The sequence below is a fragment of the Hemiscyllium ocellatum genome (genome assembly GCF_020745735.1).
Source record: "Hemiscyllium ocellatum isolate sHemOce1 chromosome 27 unlocalized genomic scaffold, sHemOce1.pat.X.cur. SUPER_27_unloc_8, whole genome shotgun sequence".
Classification (NCBI taxonomy): domain Eukaryota; kingdom Metazoa; phylum Chordata; class Chondrichthyes; order Orectolobiformes; family Hemiscylliidae; genus Hemiscyllium; species Hemiscyllium ocellatum.
In genome coordinates this window covers 87,577-105,071 of record NW_026867517.1, presented here as the reverse complement: position 1 = coordinate 105,071, position 17,495 = coordinate 87,577, and the positions used below count along the sequence as shown (strand labels likewise).

Sequence of the window (17,495 nt, the reverse complement as noted above, 5' to 3'; positions counted from 1 at the left end):
CCTACCCATGCCTCTCATGATTTTATAAATGTCTTTAAAGTCACCCCTCAGCCTCCAAAGCTCCAGGGAAAATAGCCCCAATCTATTCAGCCTCTTCCTGTAGCTCAAACCCTCCAGCCCTGGCAGCATCCTTGTAAATGTTTTCTGAACCCTTTCAAATTTCATAACACCCTTCCTGTATCAGAAAGCACAGAATTGCATGCAGTATTGCAACAATGATGGAACCAATGTTCTCGCTGAAGAAGATTTTAAAAAAAACATTTATAACTACAAGCAAATCAAGTTAGTTGGGCATGACTTTCCCATAGCAGTTTGTTTTGGCTGTCCTTCATTAACCTATGCTTTATAATATATAAGAAAATATTTTGAGGGATGGGATTGTTGCTCGCATGTCCAACATTTGCTCACCAGCCTTCATGGCCTTTGAACCGAGCAATTGGCTACATGCTTGAAGGCAGTTGAGAGTCAACCACATTGTGGTAGGTCTGGAGTCACATGATGTGAGCGCGCACACGCGCGTGTAGGGTTGTGAATGGTAGATTTCCCTCCCTAAAAGATCACTTTCACAACAATCAGTAATGATTGGACAAAAGCAACAGTTCTGGCAGTATCTATGAGGAGACGACAGTGTTACTGTTTTGAGTTCGGTGGTCCTTCAAAATTAGGCTGGATTCAAAACATGAACTGTTTTCTTTCCACAGATGCTGCCAGACCTGCTGCATTTTCCCAGCAATTGTTGCTGATCTCCAACATCTGCAATTCATTTCTTAGCCAATAATGGTTTCCTTGTTGCCAGTACTGAGACAAACTCTCACTTCCAGATCTTTTTATTCATTGAAAAAAAAGTCCACTAGCATCCATGATGGGATTTTAATTTTTGTTCTCAGAAGACCGAGATCTCTGGGCTACTTAACCAGTATCACCAGATCACAATCTTCCCTTCACTGACAGTGACATTGACAATCTTGTCCTGAATATTTTTCTTTATTCATTCATGGAATGTGACACTTTGTCTCCCAAAAGAACCAAGTGCCAATTCAGAGGGCAGTTAAGAGTCAATCACATGACTTTGGATCAAGAGTGAGACATTCACCAAACTGGGAAAGGACAGAAGATTTCCTTCCTTAAAAAAAGGTTATTAGTGAACAAGATCGGTACTTATGACAATTGATAAGATCACCAAAGCAGCTTTATATTCCAGATACATAAATTGATTTCAAATTGCATCGGGGCCATAGCAGCATCACTTTGAATCTCCAGATGTTAAATCCAGTAACAATGCCCAAATGCCACCTACTCCCTACAATCTCTAGGCTTCCCAACACTGACTGGTTTGTAGTTTGCAGTTGTATTCTTTTCCTCATTAGTATTTACTATTCAATTCAGCCCATTGAGTTGACGCTGCCACTTATTCAGATCACAATTATTCTGGTAAACATTTACTCCACTTTTCTGGCATTGTCCCATAATCCTCAATTCGCTTACTGATTTAAAAAAAAACTATCTCAGCCTAGAATGCACATAACAACCCAGGCTTAACAGCCCCCTGTAGTATCAAGTTCCACAGATTTACTGCCCTCAGGAGTAATTCCTATCTGTCCTAAACATGCAATCTCTTATTTGGAGGTTACTTCCTCTGGTCCCAGACTCACCCACTTTTCCACGTCTAGCCTGTCAAGTCTCCTCAGAACCTTGTACGTGACAAGAAGGTTACCTCTAATTCTTCTAACTTCTAATAAGCACAGGCCCAACCTATTCAGTTCTCCTCATAAGACATTCTTTCCATCCCTGATATCATCATGGTCAACCTTCTCTGGACTGCCTCCAATGCCAATATATCTTTCGTCAAGTAAAGGGCCCTAAAGTGTTCATAATATTCACTTGTGGCCTGACTAGGGCCTTACACAGGTTCACTATAACCTTTCTACATTTATACTCTACTGAAAACGCCAAACTCCCATTTGCCTCCCTATTACTGACTGAAATTGGATGAAGAGATTCGTGGATGTGATTCCAAATCCCTCGATTCTAAAGTTTTCTCAATTTAATATTCAGTTCTTCACCTCCTGACAATCTGCATGACCTCATTTTCCCATTTCGTTCATTTGCTTAACCTGTCTATATCCCTCTCCAGATATCTAATGTCATCCTCACCACCTGCTTTCACATCAACTGTCTCTTCTGCAAAAGTACATTCACTTTACTTATCCAAGTAATTCGTATACATATTGTAAATAATGTTGGCCCCAGCGCTGATTCCCGTGGTACACCACAAATTACAAGTTGCCATCCTGAACATGGCCCTTACCATAACTGTGGTAGTTAGTCAATCCTCTATCCATGCTAACATTCAGCCTCCAACACCCTGGGCTCTTTGCTTACCATTTCATGAGATGTTAATATCATTGGCTGTACCAACAACTCTTTCCAAACTGACCTTGAAAAGGTGGTCCTGAGATGCCTGTTAAATTGCTTCACAAACATGGTGTGGTCTGCAACAATGTTCAGGAATGAGTTCCAGCATTTTGGTCAATAACAAAGAAGCAATGCGATATATCTTGCAGTCGGAATCCTGTGTTCACACTTCTCTGTTCTTGGTGGTTGAGGTCATGGCTTGGAAGGTGCTTTTGAAGAACCACCACCCATGCAATCAAGTCAGACTGACAGATTGTGGCCCCAGACTCTACCATTTGATTTTCTTCATCAATCTACATTCTTTCCAGCCATGTTTCAGTCTCAAACTGCCATGAAATGCTGTTACGGCTTAAAGATAAGAATACACAAGATAATCAATTATATTTTGGGTTGTATAAATCTTAGCCTGCCAGAATTATTTTCTTAGGCTTGAATTAAACTGGGTGACTGCATGAAAGGTTTGTTGCTCAGACTTGAATCTTCATGCTCAAGGAGACAGTGCCAATAATATCATTAAACTCCTTTTTTTGTTAAAAAAGGACAAGCTCTTGATTTATTTTTACACCGTACTGGTATTCACACCTGCACATTCAATGTCAAACTCAGACATCATAAATGAAATTACACCATTAATTTTGTTTAACAACAATCCAACAGATTTATTAATAATACACAGTGAATACCATGTCCGATTATTGTGAAATTAAATTTGACCAAAAATGTAAAATTGAGATGAGAGATAACAAATGGGGGAAGGGCAGAAGGTAAGAAATGCAGCATCATAGAAGGTGTTCCTCCAGGGAGTGTATTTTACCAACTACAACTGCTCAATATAAACAAACACTCTGACATGATCCTCCGGTTTTAATGTAAACCATACCCCCATACAGTAGGTACCATTTAAATAAGTTAATAGATACAAGCCTTGAGTAAATCCAGCCTCCAGCCGGACCCCCCGCTTCTTGGAGCTCGGACCTTCCTCCAGCTCCGGGGGGTTGTTGAGCTCCTGGGCTCCGGCCGCCGCCGAAGAAGCCGCGGGCGCCGGCTCTCTCTCCTCCACCGCCGACAGTTTTAATTTGTTTTCCCGTTCACCCGGTAACCGTCACCTCTTGTTTGAAAAGTTCCGACTTTAATTTGAAATGTATTTTAAAGGTATTTTCTGAGGTAAACGATGCCTGTCTGCCCCCCTCCCTCCGTCAGAAACCGTAGCCTCGCGCCGCCATCTTTGTTTATCTTCTTCATTCCGTCTCCACCTTCTGTGACGCGCGTCATCCACGCCTCCTCCAATCAGAGCGCACCTTACGCCACCTGACCAATAGCGGCCGCGTTTGCGTGTCGTGTTGTCCCACCCTCTGCAATCTCTCTCTCCGATTGGTCGGTACCGACCACAAGCTTTGGGATTGGTGGGGAATGTCACAAGCGGCTCAGTGTATCCGCCCTTTTCATTCCCGTTCATTCATTCAACAGCAGCTGACCCAATTTACTGCAACGGGCTCTGGGGCTGTAGCGGTAGTGTCACATAGTCAGGGGCAAGATGTGATTTTTAACGATTTCAACTGTGGCACCTCCACATCCATTCATTCAACCGAAGAGGACTCAATTCAGTGTAATGGGCTCTGAGGGTATAATATTTGTACCCCATGTTGAGAAGAAACCTCTCCCCATTCATTCAACAGAAGAGGACCGATTTGCTGCAGAGGGTTTTATTTTATGATGCAGTGGTAGTGTCCCAATCTTCGAGCCCTGAAATCCCACTGCTATGAGGATGCGTAATAAGAAAGTTTTTAGTCATAAGTCACATGACACCAGGTTATAGTCCAGCAGGTTGTTTGGAAGATCTTACAGAAATATATTAAATTTTGAAAGAAATAGAAATAGAATGTGCACTGGAAGGTGAAACTAGGCTAACAGCGCATGGCCTCAAGCTTAGAGGAAGCAGGTTTAAAACTGAACTGAGAAGAAACTTCGTCACCCAGAGGGTTGTTCATCTATGGAATTCCTTACCCAGGGAAGTATTTGACATTACTTCAGCAATCACTAGAAGCAGTAGATACGTTTTTGAAAAAAATGAAAGAATTAAGGGATATGGTGAAAACGCAGGTAAGTGGACTATAGTCCACGGAAAGATTAGTCATGATTTTATTGAGTGGTGAAGCAGACTCGAAGGGCCGGAAGTGAGTTGCTGGTTAAAGCACAGCAGGTCAGGCAGCATCCAAGGAATAGGAAATTCGACGTTTCGGGCATAAGCCCTTCATCAGGAAGGGCTTATGCCCGAAACGTCGAATTTCCTATTCCTTGGATGCTGCCTGACCTGCTGTGCTTTAACCAGCAACACATTTTCAACTGTGATCTCCAGCACCTGCAGACCTCATTTTTTACTCGAAGAGCCGGAAGGCCGACTCTTGCGCCTAGTTCTATGTTGAAATCACAAGCTTTTGGAGTGTAGTCACTTCAGCAGATGAAGTCATGAAAAAAACAAGTGCAGGAAAGAGAATTTAGATAAATGAAAGACAGAGCAGCTCAATGGTCAATTACTTACTCCCATTCCTAATTTTGATGATCTTACTACACAGCAAGTTGTGTGTTTTCCAAATATTAATTTTATTTCCATTGTTTAAAAATAAATATTTAAGATGAACAGTTTGTTTTTCCTCACTTGGACACATTGTAACCCACAACAATTTATATAGCACTGTGGATATCATAGGAACAATTCATAAACTAGATTTGTCACTGAGTCACTCAAGTAGATACTAGAAAGGAGAAAAAAATCCCAACATGTGCAGGATGCTGACGAAAAGTCAGCAACCTGAAATGGTAACAGGAGCGAGTGAACAGCCCCAATCAGGAAACTCATATTCTGAAATCCACTACAGTACCTTGTACTATTCTTCACTGAACACTGCAACTGCTTTCCTTTTCAGTTTAATGATCCACCTCTATTTTGAATACCGTAATTGAATCTGACTCCAACACACTCTCTGGCAGACAGTTCCAGAGATCAAAGTATTTTCAATCATTAATGAAGTAAGTTTTGGATCCATCCCAAAGACAATTCCAATGGACTTTTGCTTCCAAACATTTACACTAAGTTCTTGTTATGGACACATTTACAACTTAGTAGGTTTATTCAAATTTTATAACATATTGGGATAGCACACTGCTATGCATTGCTACCTCACAGCATAAGGGACCCAGGTTCAATTCCAGCCTCAGGTAACTGTCTGTGTGGAGTTTGCACGTTTTCCCTGTCTGCACAGGTTTCCTTCCACAGTCCAAAGAGGGGCTTCGGTACATCTGTGTGGACCTCCTCCAGTTAACTGAGGGCAATGGGGTACTGTGAGGATCAGTAGATCAGACAATCAGTCAGCAAGTTCTCTTTGGGAGACTTGTCTCAAGACAGGCAGCGGTTTCTTATCTCATCCATTCTCCTACCCTCCACAAACTCCACACAGACAGTCGCCCCAAGGGTGGAATTGATCCTTGGTTCCTGGTGCCATGAGGCAGCAGTGCTAATCACTGAGTCACCATACCACCCCTGAGCCACCGTGGGGTTGCAGTCCAACGGAAAACAAATACAGTGCACCAACTCTCCCACTGCACCCACTGTCAGGAGAATCAGTCCTGGGGGGGACTCACAGCAGTGTTAGCTGTGGAATCTGACTGTTGTGAGCGCTGGTGCCCCCGCTGGTGCTTCCGCAAATTGCGGGAAAACGTAAACCTCTTCCCGCACTCAGGGCAGCTGAAGGGCCTCTCCCCAGTGTGGACTCGCTGGTGCTTCAGCAGAGCAGAGGAATCGCTGAAGGCCTTCCTGCACTCGGGGCAGCTGAATGGCCTCTCCCCCGTGTGGACCCGCCGGTGGGCCACGAGGTTAGAGGAAACAGCAAAATCCTTCCTGCACTCGGGGCAGGAGAACGGTCTCTCGCGGGTGTGGATCCGCTGGTGGGTCAGCAGGTTGGAGGGCTGGGTAAAGCACTTTCCGCACTGGAGGCAGGAGTACGGCCTCTCCCCAGTGTGGACCCGCTGGTGCCTCAGCAGGTGGGAAGACCTGCTGAAGGCCATCCTGCACTCGGGGCAGCTAAAGGGCTTCTCACCCGTGTGGACCCGCAGATGGGTCAGCAGAGCGGAAGAGCGGGTGAAGCCCTTCCTGCACTCAGGGCACGAGAACGGCCTTTTCCCGATGTGGATCCACTGGTGCCTCAGCAGAATAGAGGAATCACTGAAGGCCTTCCCGCACTCAGGGCAGCTGAATGGCCTCTCCCCTCTGTGGACCCTTTAGTGCTTCAGCAGGTCCGAGGATTTGCTGAAGGCCTTCCCACACTCAGAGCAGGGGAAGGGCCTTTCCCCAGCGTGGACGCGCTGGTGGGCCACCAGGTGGGTGGAGTAGGTGGAGCCCTTCCCACACTCAGGGCAGGAGAATGGCTTCTCCCCAGTGTGGACTCGGCGGTGGTCCAGCAGGTGGGAGGAGCACGTAAAGCCTTTCCCGCACTCGGGGCAGGAGAATGGCCTCTCCCCGGTGTGACTTCGCCGATGAATCTCCAGGACAGATGGGGCATGGAAGCCTCTCCCGCAGTCGCAACACTTCCACGGTTTCTCCACAGTGTGGGATTCCTCTGGTTTCACCATGGCCGCAGCTACAGCCTCGTGTACGGCCCCTGTCCACAGTAAATTCCTCTTTCCTGGCCGTATAACTGTTTCAGGCTTTACACACAGTGCGCTGTAACAGTACAGACTCTCATCCAGTCCCGCTGATGCTGAAAATGGTCTGAAACAGGAACCAAAATGTTTTGCTCCTTCTCACAGAATCATAGTTGAAAATCGTTGAGGTCCCGATAGATTGAGTGACTGTCAGACATTGATGTGAAAGTGGGGACTGCAGAGGCTGGAGAGGAGTTGAAAAGTGCGGTGCTGGAACAGCACAGCAGGTCAGGCAGCATCCAAACAGCAGGAGATCGACAATTCAGGCATAGGCCCTTCATCTGTTGATTTTTAAACTTCAGTCTTCAGATCTTCAAATACTCTGGAAAGAGAGATTACAAAAGTCATCACGGTCAGTCCAAGGTAGAAATTCAGAACAAGCTACTCCACTTTCTGCAGAACATTTTTTTCTTTTGCTGTTCCACAAAATTGAAAGCATCCCACTCTCTCTCCTCCTCCTCTATTCTCACTCCGCTCAAATTAATTCTCCTGAAGTTGCTGATTCTGGATCTTACAGGGACAGAAAAAGCAAAAACGTCAGGACTGACACCTACGAATTTTGGATAACACCACGTGAAAGTTAATACCTTTCAGGATATTGCTGAGAGTGAGCAAGTCTGATTTTGGGAAGCAAAAGAAGTGAAAATTCAGGTTGAACCTGCAATACAGCTTCTTGATAAAAATCAGACATGAATTGGTTATCGTCCCTGTGGTGGGTGGTGGTATGTGGTGGGTGGTGGTGGTATGTGGTGGGTGGAATGAGACATCAAGGCATTGACACAGACAACCCGAGAGAAACTAAACATATGGACATGGCAAATGTTCGTGGCAAGCCAGAGTCAGGTCTACAGCACAGAAACAGCCCCTTCGGGCCAACCGGATATCCTGGCCTAATCTAGTCCCATTTGCCAGCACTTACCCGTATCCCTCTAAACCTTTCCTATTCATATACCTATCCAGATGCCTTTTAAATGTCATAGCTGAATCAACAGTCACCACTTCCTCTGGCAGCCCATTCCTTACACACACCACTCTCTGCATGAAAAGGTTACTCCTTAGGACCCTTTTAAATCTTGCCCTCCTCCACTCTAAACCTTTTATCCTCTAGTTCTGGATACTCTCACCCAGGGAAATGTCCTTGTCTATTTACCCTATCCATGCCTCTCATGATTTTATTAATGACTCTCAGTCACCCCTCAGCCTCTGGTGCACAAGGAAAAACAGCCCAGCCCATTCAGCTCAAACCCTGGCAACATCCTTTTAAATGTGTTCTGAACCCTTTCAAGTTTCACAACATCATTCTGATAGGAGCGAGACCAGAATTGCACACAACATTCCAAAAGTGGTCTACCCAATGTCCTATCAGCCACAACACAACTTCCCAACTATTATCCTCAGTCAGAGGATTGGAAAAATTTTCAAAACCCGCAAAAAGACAACCAGGAAAGAATGCAGGGACAAACCAAATTTGAGGGTCAGCTTGGAAGCATCAATGAGAAAATGGCGCACTGGGTTTATTGCTACCCGTTCTTCTTGAGTACGTATACGTATTTCTCTTCTGCTCTTCGCAGTTCCTCTGTGCTGCAATGTGTGGTGGCTCGTTGAAATAATCTGATGCAGCTTCGTTTGTGGGTGTTGGGATGATTGTTTCTGTAGTTTCGTATTTGGTCCGTGTGTACTGTTTCTTGTCGACGCGAGTTTGAAGTTCCCCTTAACTGTTTGCTCTACTGTGACATCTCGGAATGGCACTTTGTTGCTGTTCCCGTCCTGTTCAAACCAGGAGGCCCCCCTCAGGCCCACAGTCTCACTACCTGGAACACCAGTATACAGACTAGTCAAAGGCCAACAGTGAAGACGAAAACACTGAGTAGAAGATTCATGCCACTCCATTCACTCCACCCAAGAATTCCTGAACACCAAAGACACCAAGATAGAAGAGGATGAAATAATGCTGTCCTTTGACATAACAGCCCCATTCACATCCATTAACATCAACATGGCCAAAGAAACACTAACTACACTACAAAAACCACCAGAGACATAAACACCAAACAGCACCAACTTCATCAGCAAAGATAACATTGTCAAGCTTGTGGACCCGTATCTTATCACCTACTTCACATTCAATAATAAGCCTTACAAATAAATCAACAGAACACCCATGAGACCACCAATATCAAGGTTCCTAGTAGAAGCAATAATGCAGAGACTTGAACAAACAGCCCTCCCAACGCTCCAACCCAAATTTTGGGTCCACCACAGTGATGACACCTTTATCATCACAAAATGAAACAGATTAGAGGAAACCTACAACACCATCAACAATATCCTTACTGGCATAAAATTCACAAAAGAGAACAACAACAAAGTGCCATTCCTGGATGTCAGTAGAGTGAACAGTCAATAGGGAACTTCAGACTAACGTCTACAGGAAAACAACATACACAGACCCAAGTACCTAATGCAGAAGCAAATCATCCCAAACAAATCTGCATCAGGATACTATTTCAACGAGCCACTACACACTGCACCACCCAGGAACTATGAAGAGCATAGTTATACAGCATATTCAAGAAGAACAGGTACCCAATAAACCCTGTCCGCTGATTTCTCAACAACGAACTCAAACAAGCAGACACATGCACAGAAACACCAGCCACATTACCTTACATCAAAGACATCTGTCAAGTGTGAGGTTGTCCATTTTGGAAGGACAAATAAGAATGCGGAATACCGGGTTAACGGTAGGGTTCTTAGTAAGGTGGAGGAACAGAGGGATCTTGGGGCCTATGTTCATAGCTCTTTGAAAGTTGCCACTCAGGTGGAGAGAGCTTGTAAGAAGGCCTATGGTGTATTAGCGTTCATTAGCAGAGGAATTGAATTCGAGAGTCGTGAGGTGATGTTGCAGCTTTACAGGACCTTGGTGAGGCCACATTTGGAGTACCACGTGCAGTTCTGGTCGCCTCACTTTAGGAAAGATGTGGAAGCTTTGGAGAGGGTGCAGAGGAGATTTACCAGGCTGCTGCCTGGAATGGAGAATAGGTCTAATGAGGATAGGTTGAGAGTGCGAGGCCTTTTCACATTGGAACGGCAAAGGATGAGGGGTGGCTTGATAGAGGTTTATAAGATGATCAGGGAAATAGATAGAGTAGGCAGTCAGAGACTTTTCCCCCGGTACAACAGTGTGTTACAAGGGGATATAAATTTAAGGTGAAGGGTGAAAGGTATAGGGGGGGCATGTCAGGGGTAGGTCCTTTACCCAGAGAGTGGTGGGGGCATGGAATGCGCTGCCTGTGGGAGTGGCAGAGTCAGAATCATTGGTGACCTTTAAGCGGCAATTGGATAGGTACATGGATAGGACAAATGTTCGGCACAACATCGTGGGCCGAAGGGCCTGTTCTGTGCTGTATTGTTCTATGTTCAAAATGATGTCCAGACAACTCAAACCTCTCCGCATCATGGTAGCCCACAAACCTACCAACTCACCTAAGCAGCAGCTAATGAACCTGAAAAAAACAAATGTTATTTACACATTACCACACAAGGAAATATAGACATAGACTCTGCCCCCATAGTCGTCAGTGGCAAGAAATGCTGGGATGAGATAAGGAAGATTTTTTTCAGTCAGAAAGAGGTGACTCTGCGGAATTCATTGCCACTGAAACGAGGCAAGTAACTGAGTGCTTTTAAAGCAGATAAAGATAGGCTCTTGATTAGTAAGGAAATCAAGGGTTACAGGGAGGAGGCAGGAGAATGGGGTTGAGAAACATTGGCCATGATCGAATGGTACAGCAGATTCAACAAGTTGAATGGACTGATTCTGCTTCTGTATCTTATGGATCTGTAACCACAAAGATCTGACTTAATTTTCACGACTTTTACTGTGTCCCTGTCATATTTATAGCAAGCGTGTGGCAATACGTTGTAGATTTCTCAAGCTAGATCTTCTAATTTGATATCAAACATTGATAATTGGAGCTAATATTAGAGAGAGTAAAGGTGCTTATTTCTTGGATAAATAAGCCTGTCATGCATTTTAAGCTTAAACCTTGCATACTTGCGAAATTAGAGTTGCCATTTTGCCCGCTGTCATCAAATCTCCAATTATACTTCCCTTTCACTTGATAACCCATTTTGGGAAATAATAAACATAACTGAGGTTTTGTGTTTTATGCAAGCGCTTTAAGCTTTTGATATAATGATTTTAAGCCATCTACACAGAGTGTGATTGAATTTCTAAACTTAAGTAACAGCCTTATTGTTATTTGTGCCACTCACATAACTGTAATTAATGTAAACATTGAATTAAACTTATTGAAAAGAACATACTTGCTGAATTAGAGTCAGCGTTGTTTTCAGTGCTTTGTCCATTATTCCCTTTCACCTTATTACCTATTTTAGAGAAAGAAAAAGATTGCACATGTTTGAACATTTACTTTTTTTGGCAATATTATAAAATGAAGAAAGCAGTTCAGTCAGTCAACTTCAATCTTCATCCCGTCACTTTTTAGAAAAGGTTTTGAGCAGTTATAAAATAATAATGCAAGATTACCTAATTTTGTGCATTGCTTGAGACAGATTTAATAGTACAAGAAGTTATGATCTCGATTCAGTAATGTCTTGATTTGAACATAGTTTAAGTTAAGCAAAGGGTGTTGCGGAAATTGAAGTCATTGTGAAAATGTTACCGGGAAAACATTGGATCAAAAAAAATCTGGTTTGAGTTTCTTCTTTGGGTATAAACAGATACTGAATCCAAGTATCCTCCTAATCTTCTCAAACTATGCCCACAAAATGAACACAATGCAACCTCAATAAATCAGGCCCAAAAGAAATTCAGAACCCACACTAATATATGGCAAGGAGGAAAGTTTTAGACTACAGGGCAATAAAGACGGCTTGGTCAGATGAGCAGAACAATGGCAGATGGAGTTCAATCCTGAAAAGATTGAGATGATACATTTCAGGAGGATCAACAGGCAAGGGAGTACATGATGAATAGCAAGAACTTAGAATGTACTGAAGATCAGAGAAAGGTATATGTGTTCATAGATTCTTGAAGGCAACAGGACATGTGGATTAAATGGTTAAGAAGGCATATGAAATACTTGCTCTTAGTAGTTAAAGCATTGAACATGAGAACCAGGAGATCATGATGGAACTGTACAAGACATTAGTTGGGCCATAGCTGGAGTAGTGGATCTGATTGTCACATTATTAGAAAAACGTGATGGCACTAGAAAGGGAATACTAACCCAGGGTGGTGCATGTTGGTGGGTTTCAGCTATGAGAATGATTAGATCGGCTGAGGGTATTTTCCTTAGAGCAGAGAAGGCTGAGTGAGGACCTGTTTGGAGTGTACAGATAAGACACTTAGGGTCTAGATAGGAAGAAACTTTTCCCCTTGGTGGATGGCTTCAGCAGTTCAGACAGGGAAAAACTTTGTTCTTGTGGTGGTCAGTGGAGACTTAATCAAGTATTAACTACCAGTGCATCTCACATAGATGTTGTATAAATCAAGATCTTATTGATCACTATTGACAAAATTAAACCTATTGATCTGACTCTTTACAAAATAATAACATATTTTAGTGCATAACATTTTCCCATAATACAGACATTTGCAGTAGTGCAGTTATGTGAAAAGAAATCTGCGTTGTTAATTTAGTTTGTTGCTCCACTTCATAAATGTTGTTTTCATTTATTTTGAAACATCAACCCTTCCACTCTTTCTAAAGGTACATGACACTTTAATTTCTTTTTCTTTGCCAATTTTCTTTCACCAACAAAACCATTCACTTTTTTGGCAGTGGGTGGGGGAGCTCTGCCAGCTGACAATTTCTTGCTAAAATTGTTTCACTTGACATGAGTCTTGCCAATAAATGACAGCAACAGCAACAGCTAATACTAATGATAATATTTCAACAAAAGTATACTAAAGTGCTTCACATTATGTATCACCCAAGTTGGAGAAATGTGAGGATCTCCTTCTCGGCCTTTCCCCTCGGCTGAGGTGTGGTGACCCTCAAGATAAACCACCACCAGCCATCTCTAATGAGAGAGAACAGTCTGATCCTCTGGGAAGACCGTGATGAATGTGTTTAAAGTTGAAAGACTGTTGAAATATAAGGGGGCAGCATGGTGGCTCAACGGTTAGCACTGCTGCCTCACAGCACCAGGGACCCGGGTTCAATCCCATCCTGGGGCTATTGTCTATGTGGAGTGTGCACAATCTCCCCGTGTCTGTGTTGGTTTCCTCCAGGTGATCCGGTTTCCTCCCACAATCCAAAGATATGCAGGCTAAGTGAATTGAACATGCTAAAAATGCCCATAGTGGTACATAAGTCAGGGGTAATTGTAGAGGAATGGGCTTGGCTGGCATACTCTCTACAGGGTCGGTATGGAGCTGTTGGGCAGAAGGGCATATTTCCACACATAGAGATTCTATAACTGTAACAAACACTTCATCTGACAAACAGGTATAAAACTAGCCACCTGGATATATAAATATCAACTAGCCACAAAAACACATGATCCACTATCACTAGTATCTTTACATACAGACAACGGAGGATACCATGCCGACTGGGACCATCCTATGACAAGCCACCATCCTATAAGCCAACCAGAAACACACAAGAATTCCTCGAAGCACGTCGTTCCAACTGGAAATCTATTGATTTGGACCCCATCTACCATGCTCTGAGAAAAAGAACGGAAATGATATCACCCATCCTAAGAAACCAAAAGACATAAATAGAAAGCAGGACATAGTACCAGCGCTCCACTAGACTCACTGATGATGTTATCTTGTATGGTGATGAAACATCTGAAAGTGACCTTCCAGCTCAGCGAGCAAACTTACATCCAGAATGAGAAAATTCCCATTGACACAAAGGCTGCCACAAAGTTGGAATTCTCTCCCAGAAATGACAGCTGATGGTGCCCTCACCAAGAAGGAAGCTCGCGCTCCCTGTCCCAAGACAAGATGCGTCTTACCCTCACGAATATGGCGACCGGTTGCCCCCAGAGGTCCTTCCTTAAACAAAGTAAACACTGGGCCTGTGGAGCTTTTATTCACGGCCTCAGGCCTCCCCTAGGAGTTGATAAACTCCCCAGTCTCCCTCCTCCCGCGGTTTCCAATCCTCCCCTGTCTCACTGTCTCCTCTCGGTAAAAACAATGACTGCAGACGCTGGAAACCAGAGTCTAGGTTAGACTGGTGCTGGAAAAACACAGCAGTTCAGACAGCATCTGAGGAGCAGGAAAATCGACATTTCGGGCAAAAGCCCTTCATCAGGAATACAGGCAGAGATCTTGAAGGGTGGAGAGATAAATGAGAGTAGGGTGGGGGTGTGGAGAAAGTAGCATAGAGTACAACAGGTGAGTGGGGGTGGGAAGAAAGCGATAGGTATGGGGGGAGGGGTGGTGCAGTGGATAGGTGGAAAAGAAGATAGAGAGGTAGGACAAGTCATGGGGACAGTGCTGAGCTGGAAGTTTGGAACTGGGGTGAGGTGGGGGAAGGGGAAATGAGGAAATTGTTGGAAGTCTACATTGATGCCCTGGGGTTGAAGTGTTCCGAGGCGGAAGATGAGGCATTCTTCCTCCAGGTGTCTGGTGGTGAGGGAGCAGCGATGAAGGAGGCCCAGGATCTCCATGTCCTCGCAGAGTGGGAGGGGGTTTTGAAATGTTGGGCCACAGGGCGGTGTGGTTGATTGGTGCGGGTGTCCCAGAGATGTTCCCTAAAGCGCTCTGCTAGGTGTCCAGTCTCCCCAATGTATAGGAGACAGCATCTGGAGCAATGGATACAAGAAAGGATATTGGTGGATGTGCAGGTAAAACTTTGATGGGTGTGGAAGGCTCCTTTAGGGCCTTGGATGGAGGTGAGGACGCAGATTTTGCAATTCCCGCAAAATAGTGGGACAAAGGCAGGGGAAGGTGTCAGGATGGGAGGGTGGGTTGTAGGGGGGCATGGACCTGACCAGGTAGTCACAGAGGGAACGGTCTTTGCGGAAGGTGGAAAGGGATGGGGAGGGAAATATATCCTTGGTGGTGAGGTCTGTTTGGAAGTGGCAGAAATGTCGGCGGATAATTTGGCTTATGCGAAGGTTGGTAGGGTGGAAGGTGAGCACCAGGGGCGTTCTGTCCTTGTTACGGTTGAGGGGTGGGGTCTGAGGGCAGAGGTGCAGGATGTGGACAAGATGCGCTGGAGGGCATCTTTAACCACGTGGGAAGGGAAATTGCGGTATCTGAAGGAGGCCGCCATCTGGTGTGTTCTGTGGTGGAACTGGACCTCCTGGGAGCAGATACGGCGGAGGCAAAACAATTGGGAATACGGGATGGCATTTTTGCAGGAGGTAGGGTGGGAAAAGGTGTAGTCCAGGTAGCTGTGGGAGTCGGTGGGTTTATAAAATGCCAGTGTCAAGTCGGTCGTCATTAACGGAGATGGAGAGGTCCAGGAAGAGGAGGGAGGTGTCAGATGGTCCAGGTAAATTTAAGGTCAGGGTGGAATGTGTCGGTGAAGTTTGCTCAACCTCCTCGCGGGAGCACGAGATGGCGCCAATGCAGTCATGAATGTAGCGGAGGAAGAGGTGGGGAGTGGTGCCGGTTTATTTACGGAAGATGGTCTTTTCTACATAGCCAACAGAGATGGGCATTGCTGGGGCCCATATGGGTGCCCATGGCTACCCCTTTGGTCTGGAGGAAGTGGGAGGATTCGAAGGAGAAATTGTTAAGGGTGAGGACCAGTTTGGCCAGATGAATGAGTGTGTCGGTGGAAGGGTACTGTTGGGGACATCGGGAGAGGAAGAAACAGAGGGCTTGGAGGTCCTGGCCATGGGCGAATGGAGGTGTAGAGGGATTGGATATTCATGGTGAAGATGAGACGTTGAGGGCTGGGGAAACGGAAGTCTTGGAGGAGGTGGAGGGTGTGGGTGGTGTCCTGAACGTATGTGGGGAGTTCCTGGACTGGGAGGGGGGATAGGACAGTGTCGAAGTAGGTCCTCACTGTCCCCTCTCCCCGGGCGCTCAGGCCTGGCGACCTCTCCGGGATGTTTCCGAAACCTGTTTCTGTTCTGAAAGAGAATTACTGGACACGTAACGTTTCCTCGGAGTCTCTTGACACATGCAGCCAGGGCTGCTCAGCTTTTCCAGCGGTTTCTGTTCTTGTTCCTTAAGCCGCCGGCGCCATTCCTCTCCCACACTCAGTAACACTGTCTTGTCCCACTACATGACCTACACTGCACATGCGCCAACTCAAGGAGCAGGGTGACCAGACCGTGACGTCACCCCGCGTGTAGCGGGCGCGGTTCGACGAGGCATCCAACCAATCGGAGGCAATGGGGGCGGGGCGAATGTGTTCCCTGCTCCCCTCGCCAGCCACCTGAAAGTTTTAACGTAGTTTAAAAAAAATTCAGTCTTTTCCGAAATGTTATTCCAGACCTCGAAAGATGAAACATTGGAAAACTTGCAAAAATAAACGAAGGGATACTAAAAAAAATGAATAAAGATAAATTACGAAAGAAACCTAGCGCAAAATATGAAAAAAGAATAGCAAAGGTTTCTGTTGGCATGCTGAAGGGAACAGAGTTACTCAAGCCCCTTGGAAGATGAAACCGGGGAGTTAATAGGAGGAACACTGAAATGGCAAAGATGCTAAGTCAATCCTTTTCCTCAGTTTTCAAGCTTGAGAACAATCGTACCATTCCTATTGGAATGGGCAAGTCAGAGATGATGGAACTTAAACAATAACATTGAGAGGGAAAAGGTACACAGCAAACTATTAGGATTGAGGGCAGACAAGTCCCCTGGGCCTGACGGCCTACATGCCAGGGTACTATATAGACTTCAGTAAGGTGTTTGACAAGATTGCCCTAGGGGGACAAGTTCGCAAGGTTAGATATCATGGAATACAACGAGAACTAGCCATTTGGATACAGTACCAGCTCACAGGTAGGAAGACAGAGGGTGATGGTGGAGAGTTGCTTTTCAGACTGGAGGCCACAAGGATGGGTGCTGGGTCCCCTACTTTTCATCATTTACATAAATATTCCTGTCAGGGTGAAAGGGAAGGCTGGGGGTATAGGGAATGCTGGATGAGTAAAGAAATTGAGGGTCTTGTTTAGAAAAAGAAGGAAGCACATGTCAGGTATGGACAGGATAGATCGAGTGAATCGTAAGAAGAGTATAAAGAAAGTAGGAGTATACTTAAGAGGGATATCAGGAGGGCAAAAAGGGGGCATGAAATAGCTTTGGCAAATAGAATTAAGGAGAATCCAAATGGTTTTTACAAATATGTTAAAGACAAACGGGTAACTAGGGAGAGAATCGGGCCCCTCAAAGATCAGCAGGTCAGGCAGCATCCAAGGAGCAGGGGAATCGACGT

At 45.0% G+C, this 17,495-nt stretch overlaps 1 long non-coding RNA gene across 2 annotated transcripts; it reads right to left on the bottom strand.

The window, feature by feature from the left end:
• Positions 1 to 7,378: 7,378 nt before the first annotated feature.
• On the bottom strand, positions 7,379 to 16,341 carry LOC132808622 (uncharacterized). Of its 2 annotated transcripts, none has more exons than XR_009642125.1 (3): positions 16,213 to 16,341; positions 11,443 to 11,505; positions 7,379 to 7,435 (listed from the first exon to the last, which is right to left on the bottom strand). It is a non-coding gene; the product is annotated as an uncharacterized LOC132808622 (long non-coding RNA). The 2 variants fall into 2 exon arrangements; XR_009642126.1 differs by lacking the exon at positions 16,213 to 16,341 and adding an exon at positions 16,119 to 16,192.
• Positions 16,342 to 17,495: the final 1,154 nt, after the last annotated feature.